The sequence below is a fragment of the Pinus tabuliformis genome, chromosome 1_1, assembly GCF_031772625.1.
Source record: "Pinus tabuliformis cultivar Carrire ecotype Pingquan chromosome 1_1, CPIR1, whole genome shotgun sequence".
Classification (NCBI taxonomy): Eukaryota; Viridiplantae; Streptophyta; class Pinopsida; order Pinales; family Pinaceae; genus Pinus; species Pinus tabuliformis.
The window spans coordinates 408682815-408700786 of NC_142297.1; the positions used below are offsets into that span (position 1 = coordinate 408682815).

At 38.9% G+C, this 17972-nt stretch overlaps 1 pseudogene; it reads left to right on the top strand.

Moving 5' to 3' along the window:
• The first annotated feature begins 10895 nt into the window (after positions 1-10895).
• LOC149213416 (toll/interleukin-1 receptor-like protein) lies at positions 10896-11811 on the top strand (annotated as a pseudogene).
• The last annotated feature ends 6161 nt before the right edge of the window (positions 11812-17972 follow it).

The window sequence follows — 17972 nt, forward strand, 5'->3', positions numbered from 1 at the left end:
ATTAGTAAGCATTTCTTGTAGAAACTTTGTCAAACCACTGTACCCAAAGGTGTTGCTTTTCTAAAGTGAAACACCTAAGGTAGGTTTCTAGACATTTGTTGACGGCTTCGGTTTGACCATCTGTTTGCGGATGATATGAAGTACTGAGTTTGAGTTGAGTGCCTTGTATTTTGAAGAGCTCCTGCCAAAAATTACTGGTGAAGATTGGGTCGCGGTCGGACACAATAGAAGTGGGCATGCCATGCAATTTGAAGATCTGATCCATGAAAGTTTGAGCAACCAAAGTTGGTGTAAATGGTTGGGGTAGGGCATAGAAATGAGCATACTTCGACAGTCGGTCCACAACCACCATGATGACTGACTTGTTCCCAGACTTTGGAGGACCTGTAATGAAATCCATGGAGACCTCCATCCAAATTGACGCCGGAATGGGCAATGGTTGTAATGTGCCTGGTGTGTTGACGATTTCCCCTTTGTGGCATTGACAGACGTCACATTTTGCTACGAAAGTAAGGATGTCCTGTTTCATGCCGGCCCAAAAAAATGATCTTCTGGTGCGAGCATACGTCTTCTGAAAGCCCGAATGTCCTGCAATGGGAGATGAGTGCAATTCTACCAAAATGCGACTTTTGAGGGTGGATGTTGGTGGTATTACGACTCTGTCCTTGTAGCAAAGAATATCATTCTGCCACGAGTAGCCCTTGCTGGAATTAGGATCTACCTGCAATTTAGAAATGAGTTGGGAGATCCCGGGATGTGAAAACCATTCCATGCGAGCCTCTTCAATCCAGTCTGGAATGGGGAGGGAAATTGCGAGCAGAGTACTTTCCTCCTCAAATTGGCGCGACAATGCATCTGCTACCCTGTTGTCTTTCCCTTTCTTGTAAATGATCTCATAATCATATCCCAGCATTTTGGCTAACCATTTATTTTGTTGTGGGGAAGATAGGCGTTGCTCCAAAAAATATTCAAGACTGTGATGATCTTTGCGGATTTGGAAACGTCGCCCCAACAAGTAAGGTCGCCAGGTCTCGACTGCATGTAAGATGGCCATCATTTCCTTCTCGTAGGTAGATTGGCCCAGATTCCTCCCACTTAGTTGTTGGCTGGTGAAGGCCAATGGTCGCCCTTCCTGCATTAAGACCGCTCCAATACCTGTTCCCGAAGCATTACATTCAATGACAAATGATTTGGTGAAGTCCGGTAGTCTAAGACAGGAGTGGAACACATGGCGGTTTTGAGAGCGGTAAATGCCTGTTGTGCTTGCTCGTTCCAGAAGAAGGAATTTTTCTTTAGGAGTTGCGTTAGGGGCTTCGCTATGCGGCCATAGTTGCGGACAAATTTACGATAATAGCCTGTGAGACCCAAAAATCCTCTCAAGATTTTCAAGGTCTTAGGTTGAGGCCATTCTTGCATTGCCTGGATCTTTTTCGGGTCCACCTTGACACCTTCACGCCCCACAATGTGGCCCAAATACTCAACTTCTACCATGCCAAACGAACACTTAGACATCTTGACAAATAATTTATGCATGCGGAGCAGTTGCAAGAGTAGATCTACATGCTGAAGATGTGCTGCCCAAGTGCCACTATAGATGAGGATGTCATCGAAGAAGACAAGGACAAATTTTCTGAGATATGGTTTGAGGAGGTGATTCATAAGGCTCTGAAAAGTAGAGGGGGCATTACAGAGACCAAATGGCATGACCAGGAACTCATAATGGCCTTCATGAGTTCTGAAAGCTGTCTTGGGAATGTCGACTTCCTTCATGCGAATTTGGTGGTAGCCTGAGCGAAGATCCAACTTAGTGAAGAATTGAGCCCCATTGAGTTCGTCCAACAAATCATCAACCACTGGGATGGGAAATTTATCTTTGACTGTTAACTTACTGAGGGCCCTGAAGTCGGGACACATCCGCCACTCCCCATATTTCTTGAGGAACATGACCACTGGGGATGAATAAGGACTAATGTTGGGACGAATGACACCTGCTTCCAACAATTCCTTGATGATTTTTTCTATTTCATTCTTTTGGGTGAACGGATATCTGTATGGCCGCACATTTGGGGGTTGGGCCCCTGGAACCAATGTGATGCTATGATCATGTTCCCCTTGCGAGGTTGGAAGCTCATGAGGCTTGTCAAAGACCGTCCAATGTTTATTTAAAATCTGCTACATCTCAGGATGAATTGGCGGAGACATGGTGTCTACTACCTGGATGGCATTAAATTGAGCTACCACTCCATGATGGCCCTTTTTTAACAATTTTTCCATCCTATGCGAGCTGATGATAGAAGGGGCTCCCGCGTGTAGTCCACGAAGGGTATGTGTGGAGTTGTTCTGCTTAAAACTCATATATAACTCCTGGAAATCCATTGTGATTGGACCAAGAGTGCGGAGCCATTCTGCGCCTAGGATAATGTCGCAACCCCCCATGTGTATTGCAAACATGTGGGTTTTCAATTGATAATCTCCCATTTGAATTTTGACATTTTCACAGCGACCTTCACATTTCATTGTGCCCCCATCTGCAATCTGGACTTGGAAGTTAGAAACTGCCCGGACGAAACAATGTGCTGCTTCAGCGATCTTTTGATGGATGAAGTTATGGGTACTTCCACTATCAATCAAGACTACTACTGGGCGATGTTTAAGAAAACCCCTGATTTTGAGAGTTTGAGGGGAAGAAATTCCTGCCAATGCATTTAGCGAAATAATTGGTTCATCAGATACAATCTCCTTTTGGTTATCTTCTTCGATCACCTCCGGTTCCTCAAGTGGTGGATCTTCCTCGGTGGAGCTATAGTCAATGGAATCTATTTGAAAAAACTTGTGCTCTTTGCATTTATGATCCGGGGAATATTTTTCATCACAGTAGTAACATAGTCCTTGCTTCCTTCTTTCGGCCATTTCCACAGGTGACACCTTTTGAATCTTAGGTGTCTGAGTCGTATTGGGAGCCTGTGAGGGACGACCTTTAGCGGGGAAGTTGGGGCGGCTGGATTGGGCTGTTAATGCACATTCCACCTTACGGGCTACCTGGCAAGCCTCTGTCCATGTGGGAGGGTGGTGGAGTAGAACCTGAGCTTTAATGGCTTCTTTAAGACCGATGATAAAGCATTCCATGTAGAACTCATCTGTGAGACCCCTAGTGCGGAAGGCTAAGGCTTCAAAAGAAGTAATATATTCCTACACTGTACCCGTCTGTCGGAGCTTAGTGAGACGCCCCAAAAAAGAGTCTTCCTGTTCAAAGCGACTACGAAGAGTTTTGGCAAATTGGGCCCAATTCTGAAAATTTCCATTGCAACGCTGATGCCATTCCTTCCATTGCCATCATTCATTGTCCAAGTACATGGTGCCCACCATAAGCTTAGTCCCCTCATCTATGATATGATTCAATTGGAAATACTGCTCCATTTGTGCTAGCCATGCGAATGTGTGAGAACCATCAAATTTATGCATATCCAACTTGGGAGGTCGCTGACTGGGTGGTGGATGGGTGTGCCAGACGTGATGAGAGTGTCTAGACTCACCCTCATGGTATTCATGGCCATTATACGCCTCCTCGTGGGTTGGCTCCTTGCCCTTTGGGAGTTCAACATTCTTCACCGCAATTTGGAGGGAGTTCACATGGTCTTCAATTTTGTCGATCCTTTCATTGGCCATCGCTTGAGCGCGAGTTTCTACCATACACCAACCTGATGAAAAATTGGGACCGCCTAAAAATTTTTTACTAAGAAATTGAATGGTACCACCTTGCTCAGCTCGTCGTCCTGATTCTGATGGGCTAGGTCACCAATAAGCGCCCCGGAAGATCTCAGACATTTTTTCTTTTTTTTTGGAAAACTCCTAACGAAGTTTTACTCCTTCCTGATCAATACTGCAGTCGCCAAATCCTCAGAATGTCAATGCCGCCAAAAGTCCTGCGAAAATTATATCCAGGGACAGGAACCCTTCACAACTACTCCGATCTGGTGGATCTGAGAGATCTGAATGGTGGAACAACTGCTGCTGCTAATCTAATGGAGCTGCGGGACTGATGTCGACTGCTGCTGCACTTGCTGATCTGGAATAGGTGATGTGTGATCCCCCGATAGAAAGGGAACTATGGTCTTGAGGAGTGTCAGGTGCTACAGATTGCAATATACATAAGGGTCTGACAGTAGTACTCGGCCCAATGTTTCAGGGCTCTAACTAAGGAGGATCGACCGTACCCTTAGCCGTACAACCTGACTACCCTATCGTACAGGCGAGTAATCTCTCAGAGTGCTGTTCTCGGTGTACTGTAGCCACAAGACGGCCGAAGGTTTATCTATGGCGAGGTTTCAAGGGAGCTAGGGGGCTTCTTATATACCTAGAGGGTACGTGGAAGACAGTCTGTGCATGGTTCTGTCTAATGCGCTACTACTCGAAGGGGTACCCACAGGGGTTACAAGGGATTCCAACAGACGTGACCACCTCTTCTATTTCCTGCGTGCATGCCTCCCCAAATCCGCAGGTTTATGCGCTTAACGACAGATCCCGTGGTTTAAAGACGCCGAAACACGTCTCTAGCCAAAAAAAAATTTGCTAAAATTTGGAGATCCCACCGAGCCCTGGAAAGTGCTCTGATACCACTTGTTATGCTCTTAACCTGCAAAGTAATACAAAACATAGAATATGCGAAGAAAAGATACCCAGAACACAGAATATGCAAAGAAAATATACCCAGAACACAGAATAGCAATGATTTTATTACTCAGAGAGAAATGTTCATAGGCCTCTTCGAGGGGGCAACCTCCAATAGAGCAGAGCTCGATTACAAAACAAGACACGATACTCCTCGCAGGGAGTCTCTATCCTTTATATATGACTCATACATGCAATGCCACGGGCCAATATCGTGGGTTTTATTAATACCATCTATCTAATACTACCGCCAATTTACCATCTATCTAATACTACCGCCCATTTGCAACTAACTGTGGTCCCATCATTAATTGCTGGTTAACCGCTTACAAATATTAATATGGGCTTTATTGACTCTTGACTATGACGTGATCCCATGACATAAATAAGGGGGTTAGGGTGGGACCCTAACATTTTTCACCTCCAAGGTCTGAAATTTCTTCCTCTGGTAAACCTCTGAGTAATATTTCTAATCCTACAAGTTTGATCAATATTGGATTCTCCAATGAAGAGTTATGCCAAATCTCCCACAATGACTTGAGTATATACTAGTTCAGTAGAGTGAACTTGTATGATGTGCCACGAGTCACTGTTTCAACCTTAGGTTCTGAAAATGATGCTCACAAGACTACAGTCCATACTCTTTCTGTAACTTCTTATGAAAATTCAATCTAATGCTTAGAGAAAAAGTTATGATAGTTTTCCCAAGGTCACATATTTGGAATGTAATTTGGGGGTCTGCAGAAACCCTAAATTCCTCAAATTATATCTCCAAAAATATACCGAGACAAGATCTGAAATTCATAGCCGAGGTTCAGACCGATTGCTTCACAAATGGGTTTTTGTTTTAGATTCTGAAACTTCGTAGTGAAAGAGGTATAGCAAAAATTCCACGATGACCTGTTTTAGATGAAATTTTGGAGCGTGCAAGAACCCTAACTTCCTCAGATCATATATCCGAAAATATAGCGAGACAAGAACTGAAATTCAGACCCGAGGTTTAGCGAGATTTCTTCTCATTTTTATTTTTTTTTAGCTTCTGAAATGTTGCAGAAAAAAGATATAGTGAAAATTCCACGATGACCTGTTTGGAGCAGCAAAACCCTAGAATCGAAAGCTCTGATACCAACTGTTATGGAACCAGCTTCACAAAAAGATAGAAAAGATAGATAAGCACCTTCAAAATAAGCCTCCTCAAGGGGGGGAACCTCCTTTACATTACAAAAATGAACAATTCTTGGATGATACAAATGACAAGACCTCCTTTCTATATATAGGAGTCTAAGGGGTCATAATATAATCAGAGCCGACAAAAAAATAATAATGGAATGGCACAATAATAACAATAATGAGCTTCTATGGGGCACAATAATAACAATATGGGGGCTAAATGGGCACAAAAATATAATAAGGCGATTGTACTAATAACATTAATGGGTTACACTAGTAGTATAGGGACCTAACAATCACTATGACGAGTTGTCAATTTATAGGGAAATGGAGGTGGTTTTGTCATAAATGAGGGTATTGAATGGTTTTTCAAAATTGGAGTTAGTTTCCATGGAGCAAGATATGAGAAAATAAGATGTTAGTTGATCCATAGCCTGTCTGAATTCAAGCTCATATGATGGGATGAGAGCTGGGATCCTTCTAGAATGATCTAGAACCAAGGAATATTCTCAGAACCCTATGCAAATTTCGCTCATTCTCGCCCAGTGCAGGTGTAAGTGGGCCTAAGTGCTTTGCAGAGCGGGTCTGAATGGGCCCACCTACTCTGTTGCACAGTTACCCCTAACCAAGGTTGTGCTAGTGTGAGAAGGAGGCATTTCAGGAGGGCTTCAAGCCAGGAAACTTTCATGGATGGAAGCATTCAATGTGATGACTTGTTTAGGGCATGTAGCAACTGAATTAGGGTTTGATGAGCACTAATTGTATTGATCTGAATGTCGTGAGTGATGTGCCCAAATAGACCTGTAAAACTAAGCCATTATAGACTCATTATCATCTACATCTAGGTTTCCATTATTTGTGGAGACAATAGGTGAATGTTAGCTTTTAGTATAACAAGATCCAATTTTTTGGGTATTAAATTTCAAAACCAAAAGCCATGGTTGACAATGCATCCAATTTTCCATGTCTTTTTTTCTTCACCAAGGCCATTTCACTATCTCATAATTTCAAACAAAACTTGAATTTCACACATTTGAGGAAGCACAACCCAAAGGCATAGCAGGCAGGAGAGGAGTTCAAAAAAATAAACTACAAACTGCTACCTGTATATTGGATTTTGTTTGATGGTGAGCTAGAATTTCTAATATCCTTCTCCTTGCTAACTTCTAAATCCAAAATGGAGAGCTTGAAAAACATTTCAGTCTGATGTGAAATTTCTACCATGGATGGCCACTGATAATGCGTTGTCGGAGCAGTCAACAATTCCAGATAGTTTTCAGAATATACTCTTCCTATCGAATTGAAAATAACAGGGGACTGGATCTGATCACCCTCAAAAACCTTTGGTGAACTGAATTGTGTATATTCACTTTCACTGGGATCTCCTATCATTTTTCTTTTGATGGAAATTGCTTTCTCTTCCATATTTGTGGAAAAAGTCTCTAATCTGGAATTATGTTTATTAAGTTGAAAATATAAGCCTGATTGATCCTTATTCATAACTTCACTCTTATTGGAAAGAACTGCATCTCTGAGAAGAAAAATATTTTTATTAAGATTTGGAACATAGATAATTGGTGGAATATTTGAAGTCTTTGTTGAGTCCTGTAATCTTGTCCTGCAATCAAAATATATTCTTGTCTCTATATCCAACATTCTAATAGATTGATATTACTCATTCATAGTACCTAACTTTCTTATCAATAGAGATGTATATTTGAATAATTTTGTTATAATGGGCACAATTGGTGAATATTTTTTCTTAAACATTGAACTTTCACACATGCCAACTTTTTGAGGAAGTGTTTTCCTTTGCAAGATTTGCTCTTTAGTATAGGTATTTTATAACCCATTGAAATGTTGACATCCAATAGTCCATGTTGGAGAATGGTGCTTAAAGTTAAGAGAATGACATCACTTGTGAGATTCCTGGTGTTTTTTTTACTAGATGCATGTCAAATGACACATGGGAATTTTTCGTAGCGTTGTTGGTAGATTGGCAGATTTCTCATGTGATATCATTTGTAGGTTCATATTTTTTCATGTAGAAGATGGTGATTAGTCAATTTCCCTCATATTTTCTTCTTTTGGCTACTAAAGATTGCTTAATTGTTTTAGACTTGAACATGAAATGTTGATTCAACCATGGCCCATCTAGGTTTTCCTTTTAGCAAGTCACAAAACATCTGGTGGCATGTCTTTCTATTGAGAAAGGAAAAGAATTTTCCAGTTTATAAAAGTCATGCTTGACAATGCACCTAATTTACCATCTCTGTGTTTTCACCAAAACCAAGTTACTATCCCATAAATTCAGACAACACTTGAATTTCAAACATTTGATAAAGCACAACCCAAATAAATAAGAGGTTGGAGAAGAGTTCAAAGAAATCAACTACAAAACACTGCCTCTATTTTGGCTTTTGTTTGATGGTGAACTGGAGTTGCTAATATCCCACACCTTACTAGCTTCTAAATGCAAAATGGAGAGCTTGAAAAACAATACATTTTGATGTGAATTTTTTTGCAATGGATGGCCACTGACAATGCCTTATAGGAGAAGTCAAAAATTCCATATTATATTCGGAATATCCTCTTCCTTCAGAATTGAAAATAACACAAGAATGTAGTTCATAACCCTTATAAACCTTTGGTGAACTAAATTGTGTATATTCACTTTCACTGGGATCTCCTATAATTTTCCTTTTCATGGAAATTGTGTTATCTTCTGTCTTTGTGGCAAAAGAATCTAATCTGGAATTTTGTTTATCATGTTGAAAATTTGAGCTTAATTGATCCTTTTTCATAACTTCAATCTTATTGGAAATAATTGTATCTCTAAGAAGAAAAATCTCGTTATCAGGATTTGGAACATCTATAGTTGGTGGAAGCTTTGAAATTATTGTTGAGGCTTGTAATCATGTCTTGCAATCATAATATATTATTATCTCCATATCCAACATGTTGATAGATTGAGATTCCTCATTCACGTTACCTATATTTCTTATGAATAGAGATCTTGATTTGAGTAATTTAGTTATAGTGGGCATAATTGGTGAACATTTTTCCTCAGAAGTTGAAATTTCACATACGCCAACTTTTCAAGGATGTTTTCTTTGTCTCTGCAAGATTTCTTCTTTAGTATAGGTATTTCAGGACCTGTTGAAAATCTAGACATTACATTCCATGTTGGAGAACAATGCTTCAAATTAAGTGAATGACATCACTTGTGAGATATATATATATATATATATATATATATATTTTATAACATATGCATGTCAAATGACAAATGGGAATTCTTTGCAGCATTGGTGGCGAATGGGCATATTTTTCACATGTCACATTCATTATAGTGTCGGATTTTGTATAAAGTAGAAGACGGTGGTTAGTCAAATTGATGCAAGAGAATTCGAGCTTCCAAGTCACCAAGCATTTTTCTTTTTGTGGATAAAGCTCCAAACCAGGTTTTAACATTGAATATTATTTATTTTTCCTTATTGTAAATAGTTTTAATTTCTTTATTTCTTAGAGAACTATAGATAGGGATAAGGTTTAGTAGATAATATTTTTTAGAATAAGACTATGCGTTTAAGGCATGAAAAATCTATGAGATAAATCATGAGAGGTTGTAGGAGAAAAAATCTTGTTAGCAATGAGAAAGTTGTTGGGATAAGAAAATGTTTAGTAATCTATTGGGGGTGCTTTTAGGATTTAGAAAAGCTATAGATAGGCAAGATTTTGTCAATAAGGCAAAAGCAAGTCATTTGTGGATTGATTTATGGATATACGAAAATTTATTATGTTTGTATATGTTATTATAATTGTTGTAAACCTAAAGGGAAAACAAATGGACAAATGAATATAGAATGGCCAATAGTTTATGCATGATTATGAGTTTACACATGTATATTTTTCCTTTATTTAATGGAAACATAGATTCACCAAAGTCACTATGTATGACTCTTTGTATTATTGTGAGTTATTTTAAATGCTTTGAGATGTGCTGAATAATAGTTAATTGACTAAATAACAAAATCTAGGCATGTAATGTAGAGTGAGAAGTTGAACTTAGCAAGAAAATTCATTTTTTCTTGCATCACAAATGCCTTCAAATTTTCTTTTTTCTGGTCGATGAAGATTTCTTAGCTCTTTTGGGGCTAAACATGAAATGTTGCTTCAACCATGACCCATCTAGGTTTTCTTTTAGCATGGCACAAAACAACTGGTGGCATGTCTTTCTATTGAAAAGGGTAAGGATTTCTCTAGTTTAGAAATCTTTGCTTCTAGGATCTCTTTTAAAGAAATCATTTCAATCTCAATGTCATCACCAAAAAAATAGAGTATTTAAATAGAATAATTATAATCTCTTTGGAGGAATCCCCAAATCCATTTGCCACTTCCATTAACTAGAAAATCAAATCTTGCTCTCAACCAATTCTCGTGTAGTATACCTATAACTTTGGGGAAGTGTTCGATGTTAGTTCAACTAGACATATCATACAAATAATGATCATAGGGAACATACCTCATGAAATTGGGGTGTCCATTCATGTAGGACCAAGTAAACTTGTTGTAATGTTAAGTTAATTTATTTGCTATTATTAGAGATAGTAATTTAAGTTGCAAAAGAAATAGTTGCAAGTTAGGCAACATCTTCATCCCATAACATATCACTTCTCTTTTCAGCTATTTTTCCATATGCTAGCTATTCTCTTCTTTCATATGCTACCCACTTAGAGCATTTTCTTTTCAACATCTACTGCAATTGCTACTTAAAAATGTTATATATAAATTTTACTCCGTTTAAAAATTTTACATTCTTATAAAATTATTTTTGAGAAAAAATTTAGCAATATAATTTTCAATAAAATTAAAATTTCACATTTTTTAAATATATAAATAAATTTAACAACCCAAAAAAACAAACAACAAACAATGAGAGACCTAATATTTAACATTAAAGAACTTAAATTTTTAACTTTTAAAAATCTATTAGTTAAACTATGCGTTTTTTTGGGTAATAAATTACAAAAACTGATTCTGCGTTTAGTTAACACATGTCATTTCATTGTACGGAGGACATTCCTCTAACAAAATTATTTGTTGTAAAAAAATTTAGTGATGAGGGACGGCTGGTGCATGATGTGGTTAAACATGTGTTGAGCATTAAACGTGTGGGCAGTATTGAAGAACAGAAAACACCCATCCAGTACGATGTTTTCCTGAATCATCGTGGCATGGATGTTAAGAACACTCTGGCCAGCCATCTGTACTATCGTCTCCGTCATCACGAGTTGCAAGTCTCTTTTGACAAGGAGGAGATGCAGAAGGGAAGCCGAATAAATTCTGTGCTAGAAAACGCCATTAACGTCGCCTCTATTCATATCGTCATTTTCTCTGCAGGCTATGCACAATCAAGATGGTGTATGGATGAGCTTCTACTTATGATCGAATCTGGGTCGATCATTATTCCAGTTTTCTACAATTTGAACCCTACAGAGATGTGGTCGAATCCTGTGGACGGCACGAACGGTGTATACGCTGAAGCCTTGCGGTTGAAAAACATTTGACCCTCAAAATCATCGAGAGAGGTAGCGATACAAGTCGTCGACCATTGAAAAATGGAAAAAGGCTCTGATGGAAGTTACAGGGAGAGAGGGTTTCAAGCTGGAGACATATGATGGGTGAGACCTCCACCTCCCTCTTCGTTTTATCTCTTTCAATTTGTTGGAACGAGTGGTATACCACAATTTATCTTGGTAAACGTTTCTCACTGTAATTTCTGTCAATATTTCTTTTTTCAGCGACGAGGGGCGATTGGTCGACAATATCGTGCAAGAAGTTATTAAAACAAAAGTAAAGGATGATGAACCAAAAATTTCGAGAGAACAATGTCAGATGAAGAATGTTAGCAGCAGCAAATGGGAATGCTATATAGTTGTGGATGATAGCAACGCCATGTCCAGTTATTAATTACAAATAAAAAAGCATTTTTTTGTTATTTATGGAAGAGATTTGTACAAAAACACAGTTTTAGCGGTTTTTTATTTTTTATTTTTAAAATTAAATTTATTGGGGTGTCTCCTAACATACTGGGTTAGACTGGGCGGTTCCCAATATAACATTCTTGTTTTTATGGAAAATCCACCGGGTTTCCAATTTCTGATTCTGATTATTAATGGGAGAGCTCATTATGTTATAAAAGCTTTTATGGTAATGATTTCTTTGTCAAGTAATGCTTCTGCACTTTAGGGGAATGTTTCTCTGTGTCTTTCATTTTCGGGTCTGCTCCATTGGCCGGATGCATGTGTTAAACACACATGGACAACAAAGAAAGATATGAAAGATAAATCATGCAGTACAATTTTTATTGACAAATGATTTACATTTATAGTACATTATGTGACTCTTGGGTTTCAGATCCCAAGTTCTCTTGGACTGCTTTTGTCCATTCGACTTCCACACTAACCCATTAGGATTAGGTGTCCAACATTCCCCCCCTTAATCCGAAGGGTTATGTATGAGTCCAAGAAGAGAGCTGTAATACAAAATGTGCAAAAAATGCATGGCAGCACTAGGTTGAATGTGCTCTATGAAATGTTGGTAAAAAAGGGCGGTGGTTTAAGGATGACCACCAACACTGGAACGCTTAGTGCAGTTCCAGGAACTCTTCCAAAACTGGCAAGAAGATGGAGTCTTCTGCTAGAGGAAGTGTTCTTAATCTGTGATGGTTTAAGGATGACCAACAACTCTGGAATTCTTAATGCAATTCCTGGAACTCTTCCAAAACTGGCAAGAAGCTGAAGCCTTCTGTTAGAGGAAGTGTCCTAGATTGCCAGCTGAAGGCATGTTCAGGGGCATCTTTGTCGCTGGCTACAACTCTGAAACTGGTGTGGCAGGTTGTGGCTCAGGCTCGCTTGATGTGGCTTTGAAGCTTGTATATGACCATCTTTTCCCCCCCTGTCAGATACAAGGTGAGAAGATGGAGAAAACTCAACTGCAAGACTGTTCAATATTCTAGAACAAGTTCTGATATGTGTTCGGAATATCTTCTTGGTTGTTGATGCCCATTTCCAAGAAGCGATCCATCCAAGATGAATCTTTGTTCTTGCAGGACGTTTGTTTTTGAAGCATCTGTGTGAAGAATGGCTAGTTTTATGACAATGCTTACATGGATGAAGATCAAAACAATGATCTTTCAAATGGCCAACTCGGTCACAGTGTTGGCATTTCACGATCTGTTGTTTTTGTTGTTGTTGTTGCTGTGGAAGAGGGGCAGAATCTGGAACAGCTGAAGCTGAACTGTCATGAGGAGCAGGTGAACAGTCATAAATGAATCCAGCACTCTGAAACTGAATGGGCTTGGCATAGTCTGGAATATGAAAGGCCAAGTCCTTGTCATATCCAAGACCAGTTCTGTGCTTGTTGTGGACAATCTGTTCCCAAGGTCTGATGATGGGCTTGGGAAGTGCAGACTGAGTTTCTGCTTCTGCATGTACAACTGCTGCTTTATTTGAATGAATTATAACATTATTAACATGCTGCTGATGGGTGGTTGTCTCAATGTTCTGAACAAAAACAGGTTCAGAATGGTGTCTATTTTGATGTAGCTCTTCTTGCTGTAGCTGTGATTCAAGCTGCAAAAAATCAATTTTCTCTTGTGCATATTGTAGACATGTCTGAATTTCTGAGAGAGGGCCTTTGCTGACTTGGAATGTTTCATGATTAGAGGAATACATCAGAGTTTTTAAGAACTATAATATTTCAGTAATTCGAGGCATATTCTTCATTGTCAAAATTACAACCCTTTAAAATACTCATTACAACTATGACCCAATGAGTAAAAGTAACACCCACTCACAGTACAAAGACACAGAAAAATCCTTTGTAAATGTGCAGCAAATGAATCAAGGAACAGAAACTATAATGAGTTTTAAATACAGTTCCACAACTGGGGCAGTAGCAACTGCAACATTGGCAACTGAGAGTCTTTTTGCTTGAGCAAGAGGCTAGAGATGCACATCAACCACTGGCAGAAATTGGTAGCACTGCTTTTCTGCTCTATCAGCTCTAGGTTGATATTTATGTGTTTCTGCTGAAAGTTGACCCAAAGTTTTGATTCCAGTTCCAGAAGAGGTGTCAACACATGCTTTTGATAATGATCCAAATCGCCTGAAATTAGCTAGACTTTACAATGAGATGTGTAAGGTGATTAATGAAAATGAGCAAGAATCATTTCAAACATATACAGGAAATAAGTCAGCTGATCTTCGCCCCCTTGACAGCTTGTGCGAAGGAGTTTGGAAAAATCTCAAAGTCCAGTATAATTCCACAAAGTTTCGAATCCAACAGTTCTAAAAAACGAACAATAATACCCTATATATATGCTATAAATCAGTCAATTTGAGCACCTGAATCTTCTGCATTTAAAGCTAGCTGTGTGTCCTTTTCTTCTTTTTCTGCTCTGTCATTGCTATTTGACAGTGTATAACAGTTAATAGTAAACCAAGAAGGCCGCTCTTCTTGAAACAACGGGTGGCTGCAAAGCTTCGGACATTGAACTATCAATGCATATTTGCATGTGGACACTTCTTTAAAGGAATTTATTGATGGATGATCAAAGTCTGCACACATAAATCTCACCTCCGTCTCTCTTGGCTCGTTTGTAAGGTCACAAATTGTGCCATTCCTATATAAATGTGCATGATACCTTTGAGCAACAGTTTTGGAACGGGGATCTTTCTGAAGGGACACATCTGGTGAATTCCGATGGAAAACTGCAGTAAAGCTGAAGATTTCTACCCCTGGAATCGGCCCTTGAAAATCCTTACCAGGGCCTCATGAAGCACTGCACATCCCCAACACCGTCGCACGAACAAGAGATAATTATCGGCCTTCAATAAAAAATTCAACGCACAAGATATCCTCGCCTCATATATCGACAACGAAACCAGATACTAACACACTTTCCAACATTTAACCATTTAAGAATTTTACGGTGCCCTAGAGACGGAACCAAAGTTTAATGCACCATTAAATGCAACAACGACCTCAATAGCTGAACTGACCCATTTAATTGTCTAAATTTTATAGAGGTACACACCATTGAAAGTAATAGTCATGGGCCTTTCAATGCAACAACCAACTAGTTTGTAGGCAGAGATTCAATGCTTCAGGGATCGACGCAGAAGGAGAGAGCCCTTTTTTCTCATACCAAACTCATGTTTACTGCCTTCACAATTATTCAACGCAAGAAAAAAGTGTATGATGGAGACCAAAAAACACCACAACGTGCAAAGATGATTACAATATATCGATTCAATGCATCATGTGAATGACGGTTCAGTGCACCACACACTCACTATTCAATAAATAAGTCACGACCTTGAGAAAAAATGGCTAGTGTTGATTCATCCGGGATGTGTTATAACAAGCCCAATAGCCCAGGCGGTGGGTATGAGTGCTCGGTGGTTTAGGCCTGTTTGGTATCATAACGAAGGCCAGGATCGAACTCGAATCCGCACCACAGCGAGTGAGATGGATCAGAGTTTTGTACTCAGACTTTGCGGCATTCACCAGGGATCAAGAATATCTGATATCCTTACCCAAGAACAACACCTTCGATTACGTCGAACGCTTTGTGATTGTCAACAACGAAGGCCTGCTGAGCAACTGGAGATCCTCCTACTTCTCGCCTCAAAATCCCGTGAAGGTCAGCTCTCTGGACACCAAGGGTCGGGTTTTGTATTGCCTAGAGATGACCAAAAACTACAATGAGCACGATCCTCTTCATGTGATCGACGAGAAAGTGGAGTCTTTGCTGGGGCCTGGAGAATATATTGAATATGAAAAAGGTAGCTAACAGAACCGGCGAGCGAGAGTGAAATAGCCTTTTGACGAGGCGATCAACTTCCCTTCTCTAGCCTCTGTCTCCAACGGTTATGTTAGCCATGGTCGTGGTTCCAAGGAGAAGTATCTTCGCTTGTTCATCATCATATCTACCATTAGATTCCACCAACACATTGCGTTCTAGGGCTAGACATTCATGCAGGCTAAATATGAATGGTTTTCGGTGCAATTTTCCCCAAAGTAATAAAAGACGGACACCAGCGGGTATAAACCAGCTAGGATTTAGCAACTCACGTCGAGTTATCAGGTCTGCAGTTGCAACGGAAGAGGAGCGGAAAAAGGATTCAATGCCCATGAAGGGTATAGATAATTTAGTAATAATTGGTTCAGGCCCTGCTGGATACATGGCAGCAATCTATGCAGGAATCAATAAAGAGCCGAGGTCACAATCCGAACCACCCGGCCACTGCATGCTAAAAGACACCACACAGCCATGGGATTCGAATCTGTTCTCAGTGCAGCACCTCCTCTCGATCTATAATCTTTTTTTTTTCTCAAGGTGGATTCTCAGTCCGTTTCTTAAGAGCGAAGCCATTTGGAGCTGACCCGTCGCAAACCGTAGCAACTTAATATTTTGTCAGACCCGTGGCACCAGAACAGCCAGATTCATTCTGTACCAAGGCCCAGTTACATAAATAAAACCTCTGCGACATTATTTGACACCCATTGAATGTTTCTCGGACCAAACAAGGACAGTGCAAACGTTTCAAATCAGGTCAGGATGACAGCGTTCAGTGAGAACAGTGCTCGCGCATGGTCTCATATTCATTACAATGCAGCCAACGCTCCAATTTCTCGCAGAGGGACAGGGAATAATGAGGCGACATGTATATAGATACCACAAAACAAGTGGGTCAAATTGGAGCAGGACCAGCAATCGCCTGCTCTTATACCATGTTAAACACACATGGACACCAAAGAAAGATATGAAAGATAAATCATGCAGTACAATTTTTATTGACAAATGATTTACATTTATAGTACATTATGTGACTCTTGGGTTTCAGATCCCAAGGTCTCTTGGACTGCTTTTGTCCATTCGACTTCCAAAATAACCCATTAGGATTAGGTGTCCAACATCATGCAACATGCACCTCTTGTACAACTCTTCAACGTTTTCAGTATCTCCCTCAATATATTCAGAAAAGTATGGCTTCTGGTTCATTTTCTCTCAGTGTATTCATGTCTGAAGCTACATGAACTTCAAATATATCAAATATATAGTTTAGATGAGGTTCAGCATCGAAGTTTTAGTTTTCTTCCAGTTTTCTGTATTGTAATCATAGTTACAGTTTTCTTTGGGTTTTCTGTGTTGTAATCGTATTTGAGATTTCTGTGTTGTAATCATAGTTACAGTTTTCTTTGAGTTTTATGTGTTGTAAGTTACCAAGTTTGAATCAGAATTTTTATTTTATATGAAAAAATGAAAAAAATATGTTCCGAGTAGCTAGCAGATATCCGAATTTATATGAAGAAATTTTTATTTTATATGAAAATATTATGTTCCGAGTAGCTCGGAGACATCAGAATTTTATACGAAGAAATCATGTTTAGACGATTTTATATGAAAAAATTATGTTCCGAGTAACTTGGAGACATCATAATTTTATATGAAGAAATCAGGCTTAGAATTTTATGTGAAGAAATCATGTTTAGAGGAAGCTGAGCCTCAAAGCTTTAGTTTGTTTTTTTGTTGTAATCATAGTTACAAAATTCAAATCGAAATTTTATATGCAAAAATCATGTTTTTGAGTAATTTTTATATGAAAAAAATCATGTTTTGAGTAGTTTTTATATGAAAAAAGTCATGTTTTCAGTAATTTTTATATGAAAAAATCATGTTTTTAGTTTTTATATGAAAAAAATCATGTTTTGAGTAATTTTTATATGAAAAATTCATGTTTTGAGTAGCTCGCAGACATCAGCATCAGAATTTTTTTTTTTTGGTTGTAATCATAGCTACGAAATTCGAATTAAAATTTTATATGAAAAAATAATGTTTTGAGTAGCTCGCAGACATCAGCATCAGAATTTTATTTCGAATTAAAATTTTAGATGAAAATATCATGTTTGAACAAATGAAGACATCATGTTTAGAATTTTATATGAAGAAATGAAGAAATCATGTTTTGAGTAGCTCGCAGACCTACATAATCCTGTTCAGACACAATTGGACCACATTACCTGTTCCTTCAATAAACATATTTTGCGTTTAGAAAGTCATG